This window comes from Thermobia domestica, chromosome 2, assembly GCF_964235325.1.
Source record: "Thermobia domestica chromosome 2, izTheDome1.hap1.1, whole genome shotgun sequence".
Lineage (NCBI taxonomy): Eukaryota > Metazoa > Arthropoda > Insecta > Zygentoma > Lepismatidae > Thermobia > Thermobia domestica.
The window spans coordinates 130,441,367-130,457,034 of record NC_137455.1 but is presented as its reverse complement, the minus strand read 5'-3'; the positions used below and the strand labels follow the sequence as shown (position 1 = coordinate 130,457,034).

The 15,668-nt window shown below is 35.0% G+C and overlaps 1 protein-coding gene across 1 annotated transcript in view; it reads left to right on the top strand.

Annotated features, from left to right (window-relative positions):
* Positions 1-271: 271 nt before the first annotated feature.
* The window catches only part of LOC145679737 (calcium and integrin-binding family member 2-like), a 127,906-nt gene continuing 112,509 nt past the window's right edge, over positions 272-15,668 (top strand). The window contains exon 1 of the mRNA XM_081750301.1: positions 272-304. The gene's annotated coding sequence lies outside the window, so the exon portion shown is untranslated. The remainder of the gene's footprint in view (positions 305-15,668) is intronic.

Sequence of the window (15,668 nt, the reverse complement as noted above, 5' to 3'; positions counted from 1 at the left end):
GTATCATGTAATCAGCTCGACTGCTGGCCACACTTTCTTGTGTGGAGGGGTGGTCACAATTCAGTGAGCATTCAATCTCTCTCTCTCTCTCTCTCTCTCTCTCTCTCTCTCTCTATATATATATATATATATATATATATATATATATATATATATATATATATATATATATATATATATGTGTGTGTGTGTGTGTGTGAGTGTGTGTGTTTCTACTTCTATTGAATTGAAATGGAACAATAGTTTAATAATGCCCTTTTCCTTCTCAGGACTGCACTTTCTTTACCAGGAAAGAAATTTTAAGGTGCGTATAGTAAATGAATCAAAACGATATGTCATGTTTTAATTTTAAAATATTTTTTTGAATAATTGAGCAATTTATGGAACTATATGACTGTATTTCTTCGATTATTATTTACAGGTACGAGTGATACTTGTGTGAAGTTAATTAAAGCAAACATAATGGATGTGTATTTTATTTAGTTTAATTCACATTAAAATATAGATATGACTTTATGTATAATTATTATTTCAATGAAAACATACAGTGAGGAAGATCTATGTGTATACATAGCTGTTAAATATCGTTATGTTTACAGACACACTAACAGTAACTTCACTTTGTATATAACAGGGAAGGTCATGTCGTATAGGCTTTCAATCATGGTGAACTCCAGAAAACCAATTAGGGATAATTAGAACCTATAAATCATATTCTACAACTTGACCTCAGTTCATATATATAATTATAATCACACGTATTTCTTGTAGACATACAACAACGTTATTTCGTCACAGAAACCAATAAGTACATTGTATATTCATAGTATCGATATAATTAAAGTTTTCACATATTCTATACGTCTCAGCTCATTCAATTGCGTTTAATTAAAATAAGTAATTACTCGTGTATGTATCACTTTCTATTTTCCAATATATTGACGTTAAAGACTGTATTCTTTTGACTAAACACTGTAAGTATTGAATATAAATCATTCTTTGAAGTTTAAATAAATCTTTTCAAAGTTAATAAGAATGGTAAAGAAAAGTACTCGCAAAAATTCCTATGAATGCATATTACCTTCTAATGTATGAAGATATTTGAACGATATTATTATCTAATTTTTGAGAATAATTCATAATGTAATACTTGTTATTTATTAAAAGTTTTAATAAAGAGTACGGGATTCTAGTTTCATCAATTCAATATATTTTCTCTTAACAAGATAGTTAGTTGTAAATTATCATAACTAGAACTGTTACCAGCACAACATAAACTTTACAATTTAGTTACACCTCGTGAATAGAATTATTTTTCAATTAGCAATTAATCTAGCAATAACTTAAATAAATACTAAGCAAAAATCCTAGATTTCCTTCAAATAACGTATGGAATACTTGAACAAACCTTGATTGCTAGGTTCCAATATAAAGAACATTAATACATACTGTATGTTTAGAGTAGGACGCTAAAACAATGTCAAGGGATTTATGTGTTTAGTTTGTTTCGATGGTATTACTGTGTTTTATATGATCTAATAAAGAATGAATTAAAAGAAATTAATCCTCATCACTGTTTTCGTCCACTACTCGAACAATTTTGGTTTTCGTGAACAGAACTGTTGGCTGCTATTCTCAGATTGCTGCTATTGTGTATTATTTATCATATGCGAGATACTTATCGAAAATCATTCGACCAGCTGAAATGCTCAGTAAAATGTTCACAGTGAACGAAAACAGGGCTTAATTTCTTTTAATTCATTCTATATTTGATCATATTAAACACACATATACAGTAATACCATCGAAACAAACTAAATACGTAAGTACCTATTAACAACAGGCATATTATTAACCAACTGTTACAAAACAAGAACAATTACTAAACAAAGATCTATATATATCACAGAACATTGATTATATGCAAAATTAACACAAAATGCTGAAATATGTAATTTCAGTTGATGTACAGCAATGGCGTAGCCAAGGGAGGTGCGAACAGGGTCGAGAACCCCCTTCATCCTCAGAGACCAATTACCATTAAAACAAAAAATACTTGATATTATAAGATTCCAATGTTATAACAACTTCATCCCCCCATTCAAAGGTATTGGTAATCCTAGTGGTGTACAGTTTAAATCATATGTATACCACATAGATTCTGACCTATGTGTATTTGCCTTTTTCACTATGAGGTACACTTGCAAACAAAATGAAAAAATATATGTTGTTAGGGACCCTCTCAAGACAAAACTGGCAAAAAATTGTGGGTGTCCCAGTTAGTCTTCCACTATTTTTTTTTTCAAAATTTCCTCATAGCACCCCTCCAAAAGCACTTGGGGGGCTGAAACTTTTGGAGACTGAGTTTCTCATAAATGTTAATTGACACTGTAAATTTGGTGCAGATATGGTTTGGGGCAGTTTTCACATGCTTATTCCGCTAGGCCCTTTAGTCGTGTTTATATATAAAAAAGGAATACATCTACATAGTTCATTCCCTGCTTCTGTAAAATCGGCAGTTGTGGAACATTTCATCACAAGTTGATAAACACTTAAAGGTCGTCTTCTCAGGAAAAGAAAAGAAAAAATACTACAGATTAAATTGTTTCTTTTTGAAAATAAGCTCCTCAAATATAGTTTGTGCCTTTTAGGATTCTCTATGTTAAAATAGCTAAGAAGAAGAGTTTGTATTGTATTTCTTATCGAGCAAAAAATCAGTTCTAGATCAACGAAGGGAACATTATTTTCAAAATAGTGATATCTGTCTTGCTGTCACAATGAAATATTCTTGTTTAAAAAGAAAAAAACTAAAAATTCAAAGAGGATAACATTTTAAAAAAAATATTCTTATGCAAAAAATTGAAAAGAAAGAAAAATTGACTTGGCGAATTGAGCCACTAAACTTCTTTGAGTTTCAAAAAGGCCGTATAATAGTTGTCTGGTTAATTAACAAAAGGGGTTTAGTTTACCTGAATGGGAGACATGTTATCATACATTTCAATCTTCAACAAGAGAGCAAAAAGTCTTCCCTGTGCTCATCCAACCGAGAAATGTCTTTGGAAGAAATCAGATAAGGAATTTTGCAGGTGTCCACTCAGCCGTGGACCCAACACCTCTCGTTATCTTTCGATCAGAGTTTTCCTAAGTGATTCCTTGTCACGCATTAAAAATAACAGGAAATCACTAACTAGTTCGTTTTTAAAATACTGGTTCCATCTCGCAGGTAATGAGGTATATAAAGGCACAATTATACGTGTTATATTCCTTCTTTAATTTTCTTAATACTGACCATTGGGAATAGTTTATACAAGTATACAAATGTATTACCGTTCAAGTTAGACTTTTATGTTCTGTTTCTTAGTCCGATTGAAAGTTTAACTTCTGTTTTCAGCACTGACGATATATATATATATCCAAACTATACTATGCACAAATATCAAAAATCGTATAAAAAGGTTATGTCCGTCCGTCTGTCCTTTCAACGTTGATCAGCATTGGAACAAAAACGATAATATATAGCAGTGATCGAAACGATAATACGTATTTATTAGTAGCTCCCGGGGACATTTTCAGTAGATCGCGTTAACGCTCTGGTTGCTATCTTGATTTTATTTATTTATTTATTTTTCCTGTTTTGACTTGCAGTATGGAGAGTATCTCCTATAAGTTCTACAGTTGTCATATGTATATAAATGCAAATTGTAATTACAACTTATTACACCATTTAAAGTACTAAATTATAAGAAACATCGCATGTTAAATTTGTTACATCATTACATCATATTCATACATCGTTATCATTTGCAAATTCCTGAACTGAATAATATTCTTCCTTCACTGAGCTGACGCAACAAAGGTAAGAGGCTTTTTTTTTTTGTTCAAAAGAAAAGTCGGTAGTTCTTTTGGTTATAGCTCACAGTAGGATTTAAAAACGGTAGGTCAGAAGCTTCATATCCTTGGCGACCACTGATATAGAGTGACAAGCTTTTTTTTTATTTAAAGAATTGATTTAGGTTTTCAAGAAAATATGTCATTTTCGCTTTCAACATTCCACTAAAACCAAAAATGGTTGAAGTTTACTAGTACTTCTGGTTTCAATATTGATTTTCATAGAGCAACGACGGTAAGAGATATCGAGAATCGTTTTCCTGTAATCGATTAAGCATACCAGAAATATGTTCCGTCTACTCCGTTAACTCTATTCAAATCTGAAGTGGTTAAAATCAACAATTTCTGATTTCGACGTTGATAGCCATAGAATAAAAACCGTAATAAATAGGACGTGCGTTTTCGGAAATCGATTCAGTGTTTCAAGGAATCGTACGATTTGCGTTTGTAGCAATCTTAAAAACCGGAAGAAGCTTCTGACCTACCGTTTTTAAATCCTACTGTGAGCTATAACCAAAAGAACTACCGACTTTTCTTTTGAACAAAAAAAAAAGCCTCTTACCTTTGTTGCGTCAGCTCAGTGAAGGAAGAATATTATTCAGTTCAGGGATTTGCAAATGATAACGATGTATGAATATGATGTAATAATGTAACAAATTTAACATGCGATGTTTCTTATAATTTAGTACTTCAAATGGTGTAATAAGTTGTAATTACAATTTGCATTTATATACATAAGACAACTGTAGAACTTATAGGAGATACTCTCCATATTGCAAGTCAAAACAGGAAAAATAAATAAATAAATAAAATCAAGATTAGCAACCAGAGCGTTAACGCGATCTACTGAAAATGTCCCCGGGAGCTACTAATAAATACGTATTATCGTTTCGATCACTGCTATATATTATCGTTTTTGTTCCAATGCCGATCAACGTTGAAAGGACAGACGGACGGACATAACCTTTTTATACGCCTTTTGATATTTGTGCATAGTATAGTTTGGATATATATATATATCGTCAGTGCTGAAAACAGAAGTTAAACTTTCAATCGGACTAAGAAACAGAACATAAAAGTCTAACTTGAACGGTAATACATTTGTATACTTGTATAAACTATTCCCAATGGTCAGTATTAAGAAAATTAAAGAAGGAATATAACACGTATAATTGTGCCTTTATATACCTCATTACCTGCAAGATGGAACCAGTATTTTAAAAACGAACTAGTTAGTGATTTCCTGTTATTTTTAATGCGTGACAAGGAATCACTTAGGAAAACTCTGATCGAAAGATAACGAGAGGTGTTGGGTCCACGGCTGAGTGGACACCTGCAAAATTCCTTATCTGATTTCTTCCAAAGACATTTCTCGGTTGGATGAGCACAGGGAAGACTTATTGCTCTCTTGTTGAAGATTGAAATGTATGATAACATGTCTCCCATTCAGGTAAACTAAACCCAACAAAAGTGTATCTAAGGTTGCCAGTGTGTTAAGTGTGTCACGAGGAACAATATTCAATATAGTGACAATTTACATAACTCACAGCAAAGCAACGTTAGCGATGAGTAATAGCAGACGTATGAGAAGCCTCAAATGATACATTTTTGATTTGATTGATTTGAGTTTAGCGTCCTTTTCAACACCGAACCTATATGAGACGTGAACTTATAGTTTAAGACACCGCATTAGCACCCGCCAAGAATCAAACTCAGATCTCTCACACCGAAGCCACGTGCACTAACCGATTAGCCACGCGGGAGCTTCCCTCAATGATAGAGATTTCCGAGGATTGAACAGAATTGTCAGCATAGTTCGAATGCAGCAAAAGTGACTATAAAACTCAATCAGTAATTGGAACACTCTGTGGTGACATCCACAGTCCGACATGAGTCATATATTTGTTATTCTCATATATTTATTAGCCCCTATTTTATCTCTTCTTTGAGATTTTTATTTCTATTTTGCAGCAATATTTTTGTTATATTTTGACACGCTTATTTCTTAAATTGTATTTAAGACATTCATGCTGATCGTGACGGGAACAAAAATTTCGTTGCTGATCCCAATTAAATCTTAACCAATCACTTAATCCCTACGGTAAGAACGGACATTTCAGTTAGTAAATTATAAACATTAATTTAAGTTTTCTATGAATACATGGATTTATTAGAAGAAGTTTGTGTTTTATATTACTGTTAAGCGTTTTAAACGAAAGTTACTGAAGTTATCGTTATGAATTCAGCGTTAATTTTATACTTCACCGTTACATTATTACTTTTTAATTCATTTTTGTAGTCTTTCTTTCAATATTTCAATAAATTTTCCATCGTTTTATTTTCCTTTCTCTTCTCATCATGTCAAAATTCATTTCTGCACTTTTCACGAAGTTGAAACGTGAGAGCTGATCGAGAGAAGAAATAAGTGTGGTGGTGGTGGGTTTGAAAGCGTAGTAAGGTCCAAAATTAATATTGATTAAGGGATTTCATTAAGGTTCCGCGTATGTTTGCATAGTTGGAGACTCTCTCAGGATAACTATCAGAGTTGACAACTCTTTATACTGCGAAGTTACTAAATTGGTTTTTAAAAAAAGTAAGTCCAGAAAAGTGAAATTTTAAAGAAAGAAAGAAAAAAAACAAGTCTTGCTGCAAATTGTGTATCTTAATATTTATCACTATATTAGGTTTCTCACCACATTTTGAATTTCAATGAATGACACACAGACAATTTAAAATAACGAATATTTGGTAAAAAGCCTGTCTAAGATTTATAAAATGCTATTTAAAATAAGTAAATATAATAGAAGTTACTCTATCGCGGAAAATATATTTCTTTATTGATTTTTAAAGCAAATTTTTATAACCAGCACAGTCTCTATTTAGAACAGAGCTAACCTACTGCCTTATCATTTACTTTGTTACACCTCAAATTAAAATTTAATAATGGGTTTAATCCATGTATATCTCTTCTTAGCAGCTCCGTCGTGGCTAACGGGCTAATGTACGCGCCTTTGGCATGGAAGACCTGGGTTTGTTTCCTGGGTGGAGCTCATTTGGTTCGGATCTTACGTTAAGCTGTAGGACCACGTCTCAAATCCAAATGAAAAAGTAATCTTTCAGGAAAATTTTATTGTTAGATTTCACGTCTCGTCTCAAAAACGAGACAAGAAGTGCATTTTTAAATTCGAGTCGAGACGAGAAGTAGCATAAAAAATCTCATGTAGTCTTGAGTCTCGTATGTTCATTTTTTTAAATCAAAGATTGCTCTTTACATTAGATATAACACGGAAATGCTACATTATATTTCGCAGGTCATCGAATATCGAAAAAGAAATGTATAATTGCTTTGCTTGTTGTGCACGGACAGTGAGTTTCTTTCTCCTTCCTAGTGTAATCATATATGCTACTTAATCTCAGATTTACTGCCTGATATAAATAGTCGTTTCTTTAGTTCTGCAATACTACTGTAGTCGTTACATGTGCTATATTAATCTGTTCCATGAGGATACTATGTGGGGTTTTAGTAGGAGTATAATGACATTTTGTCCCCTGTGTTGAAATATTAAGGTAATAACTAGGGCTCGAAAATTCCCGGGTGTCAGGTAATCGTGACGATTGCGTGTTGTATGCCACGGTGTCGTTTGCCACGATTCGATTTTGGTGTTGTTTGCTACTGTATTTATCTTATATCATAATCCTGAAGATTTAAACAAAATCGACTCATAAGCTAAGGGTTGCCAGATGACTTTACTTGGGATTGTTTGTATAACAATGAAATCTATTATATTCATAAACAGAATACACACAATACAAACAGCCCCAAGCACGTAATTGTGTTACTGCGCGATCGGCTGTTAACACCACAGTTGAGCTCAAGTACACGAGATAATCATTTCTAAACTCCCCAAATGTATTTTCAAAATTGATACGCCGTACAATTTGCGTGAGTTCGAATATGTAGTTAACATTGAATCTAGGCATATCATCAGGACCAATCATAAGGGGGTGGGAAGGTGTAGCAATCCCAACAAATGGGGATCTGGACCTTCGGAAAGGAGCGTGATATTTTTTTCTTTCTTTTAATATTTCATAACTTTCCTAAGATTAAACTAAATTTCATTGAAATTAAAGTGTTTTTCAGATGTAAAGCATCACGGGCAGTAGCCAATGCTGTGCGATATTTCGCGCGGTGTTGCCGGATTTCGGACTCCCCTTTCCCTTCTCGCTCTTCCTCTAGTTGAGATTATTACACATACATTGGCAACATTATTCACAATGTAAATATACTATTCCAGCAAACTCAAAGATTTTGGCTGTGTATCCTAGAAGTATATATAGCAACTGAATAACCTACCTATTAACTTATTCCAGTGGAACTGCTAAACGTTCGTCTTCAACACTACTTTCACTATCGTCTATGTCAATTAATATTTCGCCATTGTCTGAATCTGACTCTTGTAAATTTTTTATTATGAGTTCCAAAAATTGTAAACACAAAAAATAATTCTTCGAGCTTCACTTCGTAGCACTTTTTTTTTTTTTTTAAGAAAATTCCGCACTTGTACTCGGTTTCCTTAAAGACATTGTCAACTATAATTTTGGAGAACAAATGAACTACCACGAAAGAAAGCAACCTAGACACTGATGAATTCTGTTTATGCTAGAAGAAGAGAAGTTGCGTTCCTACACACACAATCAGCTCCTTTGCTTCCATGTAATAACATACTCTTATACTTGATGTAGGTCTCACAACAACAATCCATCTGATTCGTAAGCAACACGATATGGTCGAGTTTGTTTTGGGTTACAATAATTTATGACACCACTCAGACGCCTGGTGCTTTTGCGTCCCTGCTAGAGGAGTAGAGAAGGAGTACGTAATTGGCCACACATACGTAAGGTATTGAAACGAAGAAAAAAAATTCATACTGCGTTTCTTCTGTCGAATAAGGAAGAATCTTGCATGAAGGCAATTTCAAAACAATATTACGAATGTCCCATACCTTCTGTTCTTCCACATGAGCTCCCGCCGGGAATCGAATATATATATATATATATATATATATATATATATATATATATATATATATATATATATATATATATATGAATCAAATTGCAGAGGCTTGTTATTTAATTCGATCGCTTACTATTCTCAAGGGTGTAGAAACGGGGGAAAAGCGGGCCTTGACTTTCCAAACTATTTCCAGCCCCGAAATGAGGTTCATCTAGTATATGTTTAGTAAACTTATTTAATAATTAATGCAAATTAGGAACGTTTATAATAAAATAAGATTTTTAAAAAAAGAAAAAAGAAAAAAGAAAACATCATCAATACAGTTTCTGTACCTAATTACAAGGACGCTGATTTCTCTGTAAATTGGGGGGGGGGGTGCATTCAGATGCAGAAAGCATATATGATGATTTTAAGACAAATTGCATTCAAATTATGCCTAATATTGCACATTTACAAATAAAATGAGGGGCCCTGGCTCCCTCAGTCCCCCCAGGATATCTCACTACTATATTATTGCATAATAATATCTGAGTTGATATTTTTTCGAGTTTTTTCCTTTTAGTATTTTAACCTACATAAACACAAAGTCGGATAAACAGACTGCTAGAAACAGCATTTGTTTTCTTATGAATAGCTTATTGATTTATCTCTTACAATCCGGTTTTCAACTTCAGTACTGTTAAGATCCGTCTTTTGTTAAGGTAGCATCGAGGAAACATAATATGTGTATAGTATACATGGTGAGTTAAAATGCTTTCATATTCTGGAAGAGGTCATTTGTTCTGTTTTTAATGTGTGAAAAGCTTTCCTCCCCCTGAAAGTAATGTTCCCCTAGAACAACCTGTTGGTTACACCCCTGATTATCCTTTAATAAAAGTTGAGTTCCATTTCCAAATCGAAGAAAAATCCACTGGAAATTAGACGGGACTCAACGCTCGTTTTACTAATTGTTTTATATGGAAACCTTTCAAAGCGTATATCATGACAACCAGTTATCATAAAAAGATGTAGTTTTCACGTATGTGTTCGTAATTCTTTTCTCTACTTCGTAAAGTGAGCAGTTAATGTGCTAATACAATATTTCTAATAAGCGCCTCTGCTATTGTCAAGATTCGCAGTAGCGCGAGAAGTCAGCGTGCAGAACTGCTTGTCGCGAATTGTCAACACCGCTCAAAGCCAATTGGACGCCGCGTAAAGCCAACTCAAGGCCATGCCGCTTCTCATCTGAAATCTGTTGTAGCAATTTAGCAATGTTTTAAACAACTTTGGTGAGAGGAAAAAATTTAGTCTATTAGTAAAACAAAAATTTAGTATCTTTTGTCACTTGGCTATTTTCAAGCTCATATAGATTATTACAAATGTTATCAAAAGACACGGGTGGGCAATCCCTTCATAACTTTTCTGAAACAAGACGGAGTGTGAACAAATTAGAGTGGATTTGAATTAAGTGCCCGTTTCAGCAAGATAGTATATGAGGACTGAGCCTACAGCTTAACATGGAATCCGAACCACATGAGTTTCAGCGATAATCAAACCCGGGTCTTCCACACCAAAGGCACCTGCGCTATCCACATAGCCACAAAAGAGTTCTGTGTACGAAATGACGTAATGAAACCTATAGGATAAGTAAACAGGCAAATTATATTTTTCTTAAGTTTGAACCATTAATTCTGTCAGTTGTTCGAAAGGAAAATTTAGACCATATAAAAGTAAGAAGTTGAATCCTGCAATCGAAAGATAACATATTTGGTACTGAAACATTCCCAGAAGAAACCGAGAAAGAACAGTTTAAAATATTGGTTTTTTGAAGTAATCGTACACAAGATTGTATCTCAGGCGGATTCTCGTTGTGCAAAAATGAAAAATATTTGCACAACTTTTAAAGCAATTCTGAGTTAACACTTTGATGACAGTGACGCAATCAAGAAATTGATTACAATCTATTCTAATGACCTGATTTATAATTTTGTCAAAAATAAATAAATGTATAGGTCAATATATATATATATATATATATATATATATATATATATATATATATATATATATATATATATATATATATATATATATATGTGTGTGTGTGTGTGTGTGTGTGTGTGTGTGTGTGTGCTGCTACCTTCTCGGATCTTCTCAATGAAATTTATAAATTGAAGTTACTTTATTTGTGTTTCCCGAACTTTGCAAGGCACTCAGAATTTTCCTTACCCTGCTAGGGGCTGTTATTTCAATAAAGAGTAAATTATCGTTAAATCACAAATCATTTGAGATTAAAGAGGTTAATTTTAAGGACCATATATATATATAACATGCTATCGTTCTTATATAGGCGCAAAAGTGGTTCAGTGGTAAAGCAATCTATTTTGGTCCTAGATGTTTCTGGTTAGATTCCAGCTTGCGCGAAGTGGGCTTTGTTGGGAACAAACACCGTGTGCATGAGTGTTCTCGGGATTCTTTTGTTTCTTCCCACTTTATTCATTACACTATTTTTCATTCATTCTCATTATCATCGTAGCTTGTAGCTTCCACGGCATAACAGTGGGATGTAAAACTGAAATATTTCATTTCATATTCCTTAAGTAAATAAAACCCAATTCTTTGGTTGCGTAGTACACAAGAAAACAGAACATACTATATCAGGAAGCAATATTAAGAACTCAGCTAAAAGAGAAAATGCAATTATAAAGATAACCAAGAAAGTTCTGTCGCTTTTTCACCCACCACCTTCGAACATCGATATGCCACCAAAGAAGTACCTGGAAGATGAAAAGTACTCCCCATCAACATCGACGACCTTCTGCCAACGTTCTGAAAGGCTATGGATTCCATCTCGATAGAAGTTGGTAGGCCGTGAAGCGAAGGTATCAAGTGCATTTTGCAGCTTTACTAGGGAATTGAACTGGCGTCCTCTAAGGTGATTGCCCAAGGATTGGAACAGGTGATAATCGGACCGTCCAAGGTATGGGGATTCTGGCGGATGCAATAGTGTTTCCCATCTTAGGCGTAGAATCGTATCCCGGGTCATCTTAGCCACGTTGGGCTTAGCGTTTCCTGTAACATGACCCCTTTGCAATTTAGAAGTGCTAGCTCCAGAGATTTGTTTTCTTGAATACGGCTCAACTGCTGACAGTACACAGTTGCATTATTGTTTTGATCAGCAGGTAGCAGTTTCCGATGCACGATACCGCGAGCAGTCCGCCTAACACAGAGAAGGACCTTCTTCTGGTGCAGTGCTGGTTTCGGCTGTTTTGTAATCGCTTCATGGGATGCTAACCAATTGGGCTTCGTACAGGATCCACTGCTCATCACATATCAACACCCTATCCAGAAATGGCTTCTTCCTCAGACGAGACAGCAAAGAAACACAGGTGTTTCCTCGCGTTGCCTTTTGGCCCGGAGTAAAATCATGTGAGACCCATCGATTCAACTTTAGTGCTTCCCAAGTTGATGGAGATGCTGCCGAATGTTTTTTCCACTCACACTGAACTGTAGTTGCAGTTCCTCACAGGTCTGGCCACTGTTCACTCAATTGATGCCTGAAGATTTTCATTTTGTACATGTGTTGGTCTTCCGGTACGTGCTACGTCATCGAGTGTTTCGTCACCGTCTTTAAACTTGTTAAACCACCGCTGCACTGTCCGCGTGATCACAACACCCTCACCAAAGGCCTGGTATATCTTCTGCCCCGCTGCAGCGGCGTTTGACGCCAGTTTGAACTCGTACAGTATACACGCCCTTATGATGCTCTGTGGAGGTCCCATGCTCACTCTGTCCTTAGGCAACTTCACGGTGTAACTGAACTGCCACAACCAGGCAGTATGTTAAGTACACCCACACCAACAACTGACCTTCGCATTATTTCCATTCGCATTCAACTCAAGGTGCAAGGGCCAATTAAACACAGACCTGCACAAAAAGCAACAAAACTTTTTTGGTTACTTTTATATATCAATTTACTAAGTTATCGATATATTAAGGGTTTTCTATTTATTTGTTTGGAGATTAATGTTCTCTTTCACTAGGGAGTCTAAAGAGACCAAAGTGAGAACACTTACCACTTGTTCCAGGGGATTAAAAATGGAATGTGTCTAGCAACCCTTCGTTTTATTCCAGGTGTCTGTGTGTGTGAATCTTCACGATAATGAGATCTGATAAAATAGGAATGCAAATACTGTGGCAAAAATTGTGGCATACTACACGAAAATCGAGTCATGGCAAACAACACGATACTGTGGCGATCGGAAATACAAGTCTACCAACTTGCTAATTTACGACCAATATATGTAGGCCAATGTACCAAATTACATTTGTGTTTATTGCTTGTTTTGCAGAACTGCTGCCTGGGTAGGTCAGAAGAAAAACTTTTCTTGAAACCTGAATTGTAAATGCATGTTCGAAAATACATATAGAATTGGATTAAATATTCAATAAACAGACGAGAGAAGTAACTTGAATAATAGCATTGTAAATATTTAAGTAGTTTGAAACACATAAAATACATAGATAACTATTGTAAAACAGAAAAGAAAGATTCCTGAAAATATGCCACAAAAATCATATGTTCAAAATTCACCCTTCTTGTATTTGAAAATATGGTAACTCTACATTAAGGTCGACTCTTCATGAATAATTTCATCCAAACATTGATAGAATAAGAATAGTACAAGATTTGGTTTTTCTTACATGTGTGAATATGTTCGAAAACTGTATCCCTTTTAGAAGCGCAGGTGTAGCAACAGTGTAGAGCATATTCAAATGGTCGATTCCTTTGGTGCTTGGCCAATTTGTCCGTCTTTTCACCTTTTCTAGTTTCTCCAAGTGCTATGCTACATTTGACTGATCAACGCTTACTTTCTCTTGTGTTGTTTCATGCAGATCAGCTTCGGGGATCAGCTTCAATTTCGTAGTCAACAACAACTGAATGACATTAGTGGTCGTTCTCATCCTCCAAGCGTAAATCACAACGACAGAATTTTCGGAACAAAATTTCCGTTATATATTCGCTCACATTGCCTTAATTTAACTGCTGATGGATCCAGAAGAGAATCCAAGTGGAAGCGAGGACGGTAAAAGATTCTCAGTTTTCTTTCTCAGTGGACTTTTGAAGTATTGCTGCTTGTGCCGCTTCTATCCTTTCCCCATTGGATTCGCCTATGAATTTAAAGTTTCAAATTGTTTGGGCTTTTCTGCGATGGAGTGTAAATAGTTACGAAAATCGTGTTTTGGCTTCTTATCCTCTAAGGCATGAAAATAGACGAATGCAGAGAAATGAACTCTAGTGGGTTGACATCACTGTTCAGGGGCGGACTGGCAGCCATAGGGCCCACCCTGCTAAACTGAAATGAGGGCCCACTGTATAAAAATGTAAAAACTGTACTTGGCATTCTTCATATGTATTACATATAAAAGTCCATCTTCGAATCCATAAATGGTATCCCATATATTTATACAAAAGCAAAACATTAATTACAAAAAATCTGGAGTAGGAACATTTTAATAGTAACTCATACAGTGTGTAATTGGCATTATCATTTTTTATTGTAAACACACACAATACCGGAATTGGTGCTTTCAGTTATTTATATAGTGCTATTGTTTATTTATGTAATGAATTTAAACCATTTATTTAAACAAATGAATGTCATGTGCAATAAGTAAAAACTAATCTCAAGTCAACTTTGAAACACTAAATAATTAAAGCACTGACAGAAATAATGTAAGTTTTTTTCCTCATAAATCAGTTCTAATATCAAATTGGTTGAAATTTTCTACTGAATTGCATACTGTAACCTAATGTAATATAATATTAATATGAATGCCAGAAATGTATCCTAATATTAATATCTTCATTATGCCCCAGTTACACTCACAATTTCAAATATCTACCTAATTCTTTGGAGCTAGATACAAGATCGTCAATCACTTTGTCGTAATCAAACGTATATGATCTTTCTATGTATAAAAGAATTAAGTCTTCCAACAAATCTTGTCCAAGCGATGAACGCAACCGATTTTTGATCACTTTCATAATCGAGAAAATTCTTTCACATGATACTTGGGTACACGATAGAGTTAGAACATACTTTTACGCTTTATACAACGATGGATATAATGGACCATAAAGATTTAATTCGTGAAGCAGGTGCAGTGCACAAACTAGACACACTTTACACTGTCTTGCAGGTTTGCATTTCCAATCATCTTCCTCCTCACTCTCAGTTTCATTATCTTCCTCTTCTTCATTTTCCTCTTTTTCACTACTATGAGCATATTGCTCGCTGCCATGCTAATTTTTTTTAAAATATCCTGCTTTTTACATATTGTTGGATTATAGTCCCTATAATGACGAGCAAATTGGAGCAGTTCCTCTTGAATTTGTTCTCTTTCCACTTTGCAATAATGTGGTAGAGTATTGAGAGCTGAATCAGGTAGTTCTTCTAGAGTACTTATCTCAGTCGAACCTCCTTGGTCACAGGTCGGGTCAGGGCTGCTCTAGCCATGGGTCGGCTCGGGTCAACTTTTTTATGCGTCGTTTCGGCTAAAACCTATTCGGGTCATGAGTCGGGTCGGGTCTACGTTCAACTCGGCCCGACCCGCTCGACCCGAGAAGGATTTAGCCGAAACGGCACATAAGAAAGTTGACCCGAGCCGACCCGTGGCTTGAGCAGCCCTGACCCTAGCGTAGGTGACCTGACCCGACCCGTGTCTCAAGCAGGCTTGACTCGACCTCTGACCCATGAAAGCCTGATCTGACCCGTTTGAA